Source organism: Neolamprologus multifasciatus, chromosome 22 (genome assembly GCF_963576455.1).
Source record: "Neolamprologus multifasciatus chromosome 22, fNeoMul1.2, whole genome shotgun sequence".
In the NCBI taxonomy this organism is placed as follows: domain Eukaryota; kingdom Metazoa; phylum Chordata; class Actinopteri; order Cichliformes; family Cichlidae; genus Neolamprologus; species Neolamprologus multifasciatus.
Window position 1 is genome coordinate 745,857 of NC_140459.1, and position 10,539 is coordinate 756,395.

At 44.1% G+C, this 10,539-nt stretch overlaps 1 long non-coding RNA gene across 1 annotated transcript in view; it reads right to left on the minus strand.

Moving 5' to 3' along the window:
* Positions 1-8,124, minus strand: part of LOC146492466 (uncharacterized) — a 364,885-nt gene extending 356,761 nt beyond the window's left edge. Inside the window, exon 1 of the long non-coding RNA XR_014871928.1 lies at positions 5,474-8,124. This is a non-coding gene — a long non-coding RNA (uncharacterized LOC146492466). The remainder of the gene's footprint in view (positions 1-5,473) is intronic.
* Positions 8,125-10,539: the final 2,415 nt, after the last annotated feature.

Sequence of the window (10,539 nt, forward strand, 5' to 3'; positions counted from 1 at the left end):
GGTTAAAAACACGCTTTGCTGTCGTCTCAGCGTCTAAGTGACGGAACAATTTACCTGTTAAAGTTTGCGCTTCGATCGAAATGTCAAAGAACTCGGAGGCTCGGTTTCTGAGACTGTTCCTCATCATCACAGGCCAAGCGTAAACCCGTGGAGAGAGACAGAGATACAGCGTGGCAGCCCATAAACTGTTCATACAACAAAGTGCGTCGCACGTGTGTGAGAGCAAACGTAACAAAGGTGGAAGGCGGAGCTCTGAGGTGGTGCAAAGAGCTGACCGGGAGACCTGGTCCAACGCGAGAGAGCACACACAGCATTTAATGAGCTGATCGATTAACAAGCGACAAACAGAAGCAAAAAGATTTATTTACATGTTCGAACGTCCCGTAAAGACAGTTAAAGACAGGAAGCTGGACGTGGGTCGATCTAATTCAGGTCGCAGAGCTGCAGACACACTCGTTTCCCATTCACAGACTCACAGACTCGTCTCTGAGGGTCTCAGCGGTGGTCTGCTCTGATTTTCATCATCCTCATCATCGCCGTCGTCCTCTCGCCACACGATCCTGACGTTCACAGAGAGAGAGAGAGATGGAGGTAAACCGACGCTCCACCCTGACTCCTGCAGCTCGCCGGCAGAATAACGATGAGCCGCTCGGCATGCCGGTCACATCGCCTCCACTATCAATGAGCGAGCGAGCAGGGGAGTGACAGAGGAGAGAGAGAGAGAAGCAACAAGGTGAATTATAGAGAGGAAAGAGAGCCGAGAGTGAATGAGCAGCGTGGAGGGAAAGAAGGGCGAGCCAGGCAGAGATTAAATGAAAGATGAGAGAAAGCGAGGCGAAGAGGAACGAAGCAACAAGGTGAATAATGGCGGCGAGGGTGAAGGAGGGGAGACGGCGAAAGAGAGGGACGGTGGAAAGACGGAAGAGGAAACAAGATGAAGGGCGCTGACGAAGATTTATGGGAAGCACATTCATTCATACAGTAAACACACAGCAGGCCAGCTGAGCGGATCAAGACACGCCTCCTCGTTTCCTCCATCCCAGAATAGAAACGTGCGGCTGACGCCTACGCGTGAGGAGGATACAGAGGAAGCATGTGACACCTGAACGCAGAGGAAGCAGGTGACACCTGAACGCAGAGGAAGCAGGTGAACTGACACGCGAAGCAGCGGCGATGATAAAAACAGCCGACGTCCTTCAACCTGGAGCTGAACTCTGTAGGAAACCAACGTTCACAGTCACACGACAGCGTGGCAACAACAACGCTGACGTCACATCAGCGAGCTGCCGTTTCTGCGGGGCGTGCATCTCCCGACCGCCGCTGCTGTGGTGGAGACAGGCGAGCACGAAGGTGGCGGACGCATCGACTCGGTGGTGACACGAGCGAGCGTGAACACGTGCGTGCAGCAGGTGTAATGGGAGCCTTACGGTAGACGACCCCCTATGAGCAGCATGTGGCGACCGTGGGGAGGAAGAACTACCTTTAAAGAGAATCAGCTGATATAATTACACACGTTAAATGTTTGGACCAATCAGGATGCAGACATTTGAGGAGTATCAGACAGATCTGATCTACATGTGAATCATGTAGAACGAAAACATTTTTTTTAAACATGCGATATTTTTAAAAAAAAACAAGCAAACAAAAAAACACGCACACACACAGGTGGTGACATCATCGCGCCGTAACCACAGAGGTGGGCCCTGAGAAGCACTCTCACACTGAAAGCAGTAACCCTTGTTTCACCAGTCATCACCTGCTAACAAAGCCTCAGGCATCAGTGTTTTCGCCATGGTTACCTGCTGTTTCATATACCTTGAGCAATGACTGGAAGTTTTTTTGTCTTACGTGAGGAATAATTGGCCTCTTTCACACTTCTGACATGTCACAGTGGGAAAACCAGTGTGAATGATTAATTACTGGAACACTTGAAGTGAACAGAGTCGGTGTTGATGGACGTTTCCTGCAGCGATGAGTCAAAACGTCTCCTGTTGAATTTGAAAGAAGTGAAAGACGTTATCAGACAGAAACAATGATGGCAGTCATGCTGTTGTTGTATCTTTAAACCTTTTTTCAGATCATGTTGAAGCGACACACTCAACAGCTCAGAAATAAGCACATGCCATAAACTGCAGTTCCTCTAACGGCCAGCAGAGGCGCCAGCAGTGAGTCAGTCTGCACAGTCCTCTGTGCTGCTAAAGTGCAGCTTGGTACAAAGAGGTTTTAGCTAACATGCCCTCCTCAGGCTTTCCCCCCTGTGGATTTAGGTAAAGTTTCTGACAGGTGGTGGGTGGGTGGAGCCCAAAGCCAACAGGTGTTACAGCTGTGCAGTCAGCTGATTGTGACATCATCAGTGGGCGTGGCTTCTCACACATTAGATGTAAGATGCTAAACGGTTACCAAGAAACAAAAATCTCAATTTCACATATCTACATTTTCTGTTGAACAAAGCTTTTTCTGCTTTATTTCTATTTTAACTTTCATGTATTTATAAAATTATTGCCTACGTATGTCGTGCACGTTGTGTGTATCAGAGCTGAAAGACTAATGAACATTTGTTTTGTTTCCAGGAAACCGACACCACAGTGAAAAATTCATTAACTGAACTGCAGCTCACAGACTCACACAGGCATTCATACATGTGTCAGATGCCCATCAGGCAGCAATAATCACATGTGACCAATGTTCCCTCTGAGCTGCTGGCAGGTCTCTGCACACAGAAAAAAAATCTAACCTGAACTGAAATTAAAACTTTAACAATTCTGATTTGCAGTGTCAGTCAGTGGCTGCTCCCGTATGGGATTAAAAGGATGCCTCCTTATCCCACAGTCCAGCCAATGATGTGATTCACATTCGTATAAACGCAGCTAATCAACGGCTGCATTTTTAGGTAAACAGCTGCACAAAACTTTGTTGTTTGCAAAACTCAGTTACTTTTATGAAGAAGTAACTATATAATTAATTACCCAACATTGGTCATTATTTACTGTATTTGCAGACAGAGTTACAGACTCTCTCCCAGACCACAGACTCAGAATACAGTCAGAGCTTTATTTAAAAAAAAAAGAAAGTTGTGTTTTCAAAATTGGAGTTCAAGTTATTTTTACTTCCAATAGTGTTAACATGCTACAGGTCAGGAACAAGATTTTATTTTAAATTTTCATTGTAAGTGGGCTAAAGCAGGTAATTAAAAGTAGTCTAACATAAATGCTGTAATTTTAATAAACATGTAACTTGGATGCTGGCGTGACCACAGTGCACACGTCTGCTGTTGCTCACAGTGGTCCAAGCTCAGGGAGTTTGTGTGTTCAGAGCAGCCCGTTCTCACTCCCGAGGCGTAACATGCCGACATTTTGTCACGTCCCGCGGCGTTCCTGAGGAACGCAAAAGGAGACCTTCGGCGTTCTTATGGTACGCGGCGGGTTATGGCCGAAATCCAGTGCAATGACGCTCCCGCGGGAATAGACGTTCCAGCCCTAAACCTAACCTTATCCCTAGCCCTAACCATAACCTTTTTCCTGACCTTAACCAAGACTTTAATGATGTTAAATAGCGTGTTTCTAAGCGATTTGAAGAAAAAGAGCGAACATGTGTAGATTGAGTCCATACGGTTCTCATATTTCCTCATTTTTCCGAGGTCGTCATTTAGGAACGTGGTGGGTAGCCGAAAACGTAATATGTTGACGATTTGTCACCTAGCATAAAATGTTACGCTTTGGGAGTGAGAACGTGTGTGTTCAGATACATGAAACATCAGAGGGAACGTTGGTGTGACACCAGCTGTCAGAGTCATAGTGTGTCGCCGACCACGAGCACCAGCAGGAGGAAGTGGCAGCGCACTGACATAAACAATTAGCATACATTAATTCAATTCAATTCAATTCAATTCAATTTTATTTATATAGCGCCAAATCACAACAAATGTCGCCTCAAGGCGCTTCATAGATACAGAGAAAAGCCCAACAATCATATGACCCCCTATGAGCAAGCACTTTGGCGACAGTGGGAAGGAAAAACTCCCTTTTAACAGGAAGAAACCTCCGGCAGAACCAGGCTCAGGGAGGGGCGGCCATCTGCTGCGACTGGTTGGGGTGAGAGAAGGAAGACAGGATAAAGACATGCTGTGGAAGAGAGACAGAGATTAATAACAGATACGATTCAATACAGAGAGGTCTGTTAATACATAGTGAGTGAGAAAGGTGACTGGAAAGGAAAAACTCAATGCATCATGGGAATCCCCCGGCAGCCTACATCTATTGCAGCATAACTAAGGGAGGATTCAGGGTCACCTGGTCCAGCCCTAACTATATGCTTTAGCAAAAAGGAAAGTTTGAAGCCTAATCTTAAAAGTAGAGATAGTGTCTGTCTCCTGAATCCAAACTGGAAGCTGGTTCCACAGAAGAGGGGCCTGAAAACTGAAGGCTCTCCCTCCCATTCTACTTTTAAATACTCTAGGAACAACAAGTAGGCCTGCAGAGCGAGAGCGAAGTGCTCTAATAGGGTGATATGGTACTACAAGGTCATTAAGATAAGAAGGGGCCTGATTATTTAAGACCTTGTATGTGAGGAGCAGGATTTTGAATTCAATTCTGGATTTAACAGGAAGCCAATGAAGGGAAGCCAAAACAGGAGAAATATGCTCTCTCTTTCTAGTCCCTGTCAGTACTCTTGCTGCAGCATTTTGGATTAACTGAAGGCTTTTCAGTGAGTTTTTTGGACATCCTGATAATAATGAATTACAGTCGTCCAGCCTGGAAGTAATAAATGCATGAACTAGTTTTTCAGCGTCACTCTGAGACAGGATATTTCTAATTTTAGAGATGTTGCGCAAATGGAAGAACGCAGTCTTACATATTTGTTTAATATGTGCGTTGAAGGACATATCCTGGTCAAAAATGACTCCAAGGTTCCTCACAGTGTTACTGGAGGCCAAGGTAATGCCATCCAGAGTAAGAATCTGCTTAGATACCATATTTCTAAGCTTTTCAGCGCCGAGTACAATGACCTCAGTTTTATCTGAGTTGAGAAGCAGAAAGTTAGTGGCCATCCAAGTCTTTATGTCTTTAAGACATTCCTGCAGTTTAACTAATTGGTGTGTGTTATCTGGCTTCATGGACAGATAGAGCTGGGTGTCATCTGCATAGCAGTGAAAATGTATGCTATGTCTTCTAATGATGCTGCCTAGGGGAAGCATGTATAATGTAAACAGAATTGGTCCTAGCACTGAACCCTGTGGAACTCCATAATTAACCTCAGTGTGTGAAGAGGACTCTCCATTTACATGCACAAATTGGAGTCTATTAGATAGATATGATACAAACCACTGCAGTGCAATACCTGTAATACCTACAGCATGTTCTAATCGCTCTAATAGGATATTATGGTCAACAGTATCGAATGCTGCACTAAGGTCAAGAAGGACAAGCACAGAGATGAGTCCACTGTCAGAGGCCATAAGAAGATCATTTGTAACCTTCACTAAAGCTGTTTCTGTGCTGTGATGAACTCTGAAACCTGACTGAAACTCTTCAAATAAACCATTCCTCTGCAGATGATCTGTTAGCTGTTTGACAACTACTCTTTCAAGGATTTTTGATATGAAAGGAAGGTTGGAGATTGGCCTATAATTAGCTAAGACTGCTGGGTCTAGAGATGGCTTTTTGAGTAAAGGTTTAACTGCAGCCACCTTGAAGGCCTGTGGTACATAGCCGATTATTAGAGATAGGTTGATCATATATAAGATCAAAGAATTAATCAATGGCAGGACTTCTTTGAGCAGTTTTGTAGGAATGGGGTCTAAAAGACACGTTGATGGTTTGGAGGAAGTAATTATTGAAGTTAACTCAGAAAGATCAATTGGAGAAAAAGAGTCTAACTTAACATCAATGAAACTAAGAGTAGCTGTAGATAATATTACATCTGTGGGATGATTATTGGTAATTTTTTCTCTAATGATAAAAATTTTATTTGTGAAGAAGTTCATGAAGTCATCATTAGTTAACGTTAAAGGGATGGTTGGCTCTAAAGAGCTCTGACTGTTTGTCAGCCTGGCTACAGTGCTGAAGAGAAACCTGGGGTTGTTCTTATTTTCTTCAATCAGTGATGAGTAGTAAGCTGTTCTGGCTTTGCGGAGGGCTTTCTTATAAAGCAACAAACTATTTCTCCAGGCTAAATGATGATCCTCTAAATTTGTGACACGCCATTTCCTCTCCAGATTACGAGTCATCTGCTTTAGGGTACGTGTTTGAGAATTATACCACGGGGTCAGGTACTTCTGATTAGAGACCTTAGTATTCACAGGAGCTACAGTATCCAGAGTCGTACGTAGTGAGGAGGTGAAATTATTAACAAGATAATCGACCTCTGTTGGGGTAGCGTTCAGATAGCTGGTCTGCTCTGTGTTGGTACAGGGCATTGACGATGATAACAGTGGCTGGATTATATTCTTAAACTTAGTTACAGCGCTTTCAGAAAGACATCTACTTTGATAAAGTCCACTCTCCACTGCTGCGTAATCAATTATTGTAAATGTAAATGTTATCAAGAAATGATCAGACAGGAGAGGGTTTTCAGGAAACACTGTTAAATGTTCAGTTTCTATGCCATATGTTAAAACAAGATCTAGAGTGTGATTAAAGTGGTGGGTGGGTTCTTTTACATTTTGAGAGAAACCAATTGAGTCTAACAACAGATTAAATGCCATGTTGAGGCTGTCATTTTTAGCATCTACATGGATGTTAAAATCACCCACAATAATTATTTTATCTGAGCTCAGAACTAAATCAGATATAAAGTCTGAGAAATCAGACAGAAACTCTGTGTAAGGCCCAGGTGGACGATAGATGATAACAAGTAAGACTGGTTTCTGAGTTTCACAGCTGGGGTGGACAATGCTAAGCATCAGGCTTTCAAATGAATTAAAAGTCTGTCTTGGTCTTTCATTAATTAATAGACTGGTGTGAAAAATTGCTGCCACACCTCCCCCTCGACCTGTGCTTCGAGATTTCTGGTAGTTAGAATGACTCGGGGGTGTTGATTCATTTAAACTAACATAATCATCCTGCTGCAACCAGGTTTCTGTAAGGCAGAGTAAATCAATTTGTTGATCAATTATTAAGTCATGTACTAACAGAGACTTGGAGGAGAGAGACCTAATATTTAATAATCCACATTTCACTGTTTTACTCTTTGGTTCAGATGTGGATACTGTATTGTTCTTTCTTTGTAAATGTTTAAGTTGTTTGTTGCTGGTTTTTAGTTTGTTTTTTGTCTTTTTGGAAGCTGACACAGTCTCTATGGAGATGGGTTTTTGGGGGGATAGCAGGAGGAGAGAAGCTGCAGAGAGGCGTGTAAGACTGCAACTCTGCTTCCTGGTCCCAACTCTGGATAGTCATGTTTTGAGGGGTTTAATAAATTTGTCCATATTTCTAGAAATGAGAGCTGCTCCATCCAAAGTGGGATGGATGCCATCTCTCCTAACAAGACCAGGTTTCCTCCAGAAGGTTTGCCAATTATCTATGAAGCCCACATCGTTTCTGGGACACCACTCAGACAGCCAGCAATTTAAGGAGAACATGCGGCTAAACATGTCACTCCTGGTCTGATTGGGGAGGGGACCAGAGAAAACTACAGAGTCCGACATTGTTTTGGCAAAGTTACACACCGATTCAATATTGATTTTAGTGACCTCCGATTGGCGTAACCGGGTGTCATTACTGCCGACGTGAATTATGATTTTATTGAATTTACGTTTACCCTTAGCCAGCAGTTTTAAATTTCCTTCAATGTCGCCTGCTCTGGCCCCTGGAAGACAATTGACTATGGTTGCCGGTGTCTCTAGCTTCACATGTCTGAGAACAGAATCACCAATTACCAGAGTTTGACCCCCAGCGGGTGTGTCACCGAGTGGGGAAAAACGGTTAGACACATGAACGGGTTGGTGGTGTACCTGGGGCTTCTGTTTAGGACTACGCTTCCTTCTCACCGTTACCCAGCCGTCTTTCCCCAGCTGCTTGGGGTCTGCCGGGGAACAGCTAGCGGGGCCTACGCTATCTTCGGCTGCACCAGCTACAGGGGCCTGGCTAGCTAAGGGTGAGTGCAAGGTGCGAAGCCGAGTCTCCAGATCAGTATCCACAGTTAATGAAAACTGTGGATCGTTGTTGCTGCGTCACTGTGGTAAATGACTCTTATACGCTTTGAGTAGAAAAGTGATGTATAGAACATGCCACATTCATCGAGTACTTTCTCTGTGCTTTCTAACAACATTCACACTCTGATGCATCGGAGAGCAACTTGGGATTAGCATCTTGCTCAAGGATACTTGACATGCAGACTGGAGGAGCCAGGGATCGAACCACCTCCCGACCAGTAGGTGACCAGCTCTACCTCCTGAGCTACAGCCACCCTGTGGAATGATGTCACAGGGAAAAGGCAGCAGAGTTTGCTCCACTGGCTCCATCAGGAAACAAACACGGATGCACGGCGAAGCTACAGACATCGCTATTAAGGGAGGTCGTCATCGTGTTTCCCCTAATAAAGTTTCACACAGATAATCCTGACAAAATCACCTCATTCGGCTTATTTTCCTCTTATTTAAGCCCCGTGTTTTCATCTGTGCGTTGTCGCGTCTTCCCACATTGTCGTGTGTCACGTCCGTGGTCCTTGGCTTCTTAGTTTCCTCTTTCTAGTTTCTCTGTTTATCGTTTTCTTCCAGGTTCTTAGGTTTCAGCTTAACATAAAGTTCTCCACAGGAAGTAAAAGCTGCCTGTCTCAGTTACCCCTCGCGTTCGAGCCCTACATTTGGGTCCAGCTTCATCCTGCCTCCCACACAGCCTCACATGACCATTATGGAAATCAGACAAGCAGCAGTAACAGATAAACTTCCCCTTTCATTTATTCTGCAGACACCCACCAAACACACCTGTCAACAGAGGGAAAGCGGCGCTCACATCCTCTGAATGAAAGCAGGTGCAGTAAATCTCGGCCTTGATCCAGGAACACGTTGAAAATGAGCCACACGAAAAACAGGCGTGCAGGAAGGTCTGTGGGATAAACCCAAGTCAGTTCTGCGTCTGTGCTCTCCGTGTGGAACAACAGCAAAGTTTCCTCGTGTGCAACGAGCAGAACCCTTCGTGATATCCACCGTTTCATTGAGCCGCTAGTGGACAGAAAAGCCTCGGGTTATGTTTAATTGAGCTTGAAGGTTTGTTTTGTGCGATGCACGTGGCTGCACACGGCACATCTGAGAGGCGGCCGACGGACACAGATAAACAGATAAATGATCCCAGCCCAATTTAGGCCTACACACCTGTGGCAGGGGAGGACGTGCAGGAGGCTCAACAATCATCCAAGTTACACGATCACAAAATCTGCTCTTGTGTCCACGAAGAATGAAGAGTGTTAATTATATCAATCTTAAACTCGAGTGTTTGCCTCCCGCCTGCTGTCAGCGGCGTGCTGAAATACCGCCGCTCTTGGCTTTAAAAGCCAGGAAAAAGCATGAAATATGGCTTCAATATGTCCCCGTTTTATTCTGCCCTCGTAAACATAAATCACACGTTGTTATAGTGTCCCGGATCGTAGAGGAGCCCTTCATAACAGCGGCGGCGTGATGCAGATGTAATGTCACAAAAGAACGATTATATTTCACCTGCAAAATTCAACGTGATAGGAGATAAAAGAGCGCAGCGTCATTAATGCAGGTCATCTGGCAGCACTGAGCACCAGAACCATTACAGCAGGTTCTGGCTCGTGCTGGGGGACCAGCACATGTTACTGGTGAGGAGGAGCGAGGAGGGAGCGAGGCCAGGATGGAAACGGGACGAAGAACAAGACGATGCTCAGTCCTCCAACACGTCCTGTGTTAACCCTTTAAGACCTACCATAGAACCAAGTCCGCCAGAGCTTATATTATATGTTTACATGCTGTGGAGCCATTTTTGGGAGCATTTCAAGTTGCTATACATCAATACAACCATTACAGCCCAGATTTTAATAATATGTCTGCATTAAGTGCATAGTAATTACATAAATTGCAAAAAAAGTGCAATAAACTACAAAAAAATTGAAAATCGTTTTTGTTTTTTAACATATATTTCTAGTTAGAGAAATTTAAGAGGCTTATCCCTCAAAACTGTAAATACAAAAAAGTTGCACAAAATAGTTTCCCACCACAGGAAATTTATTTTGAGTGTCTTCATAGTTTTATTTTTGAAATACACCAATTTTTATATACTGCAGGAAAAACAAAAATAAATATTATAATGCAAATTTGCAAAAAAGCAGCATATGCATCAAAATAAACTATTTCCAGCAGTGCAATATGAGTCCTAAGCATCCCAGAAACCACACAGAAAGTCATAAAGTCAAACATAACTTTTAAAAACACCAGTATAGGCTCATGAGGCCCTGATGGTAAAAAAAAACTACATTTACGCAAAATGACGTCACTTCCGGTTTCGGGCAGGTCATGGCGGACATGCGATAGTTCGCGCTGATGGACGTAGGAAGTGTTACAAACAGCTGATCGGATCGGCAAAG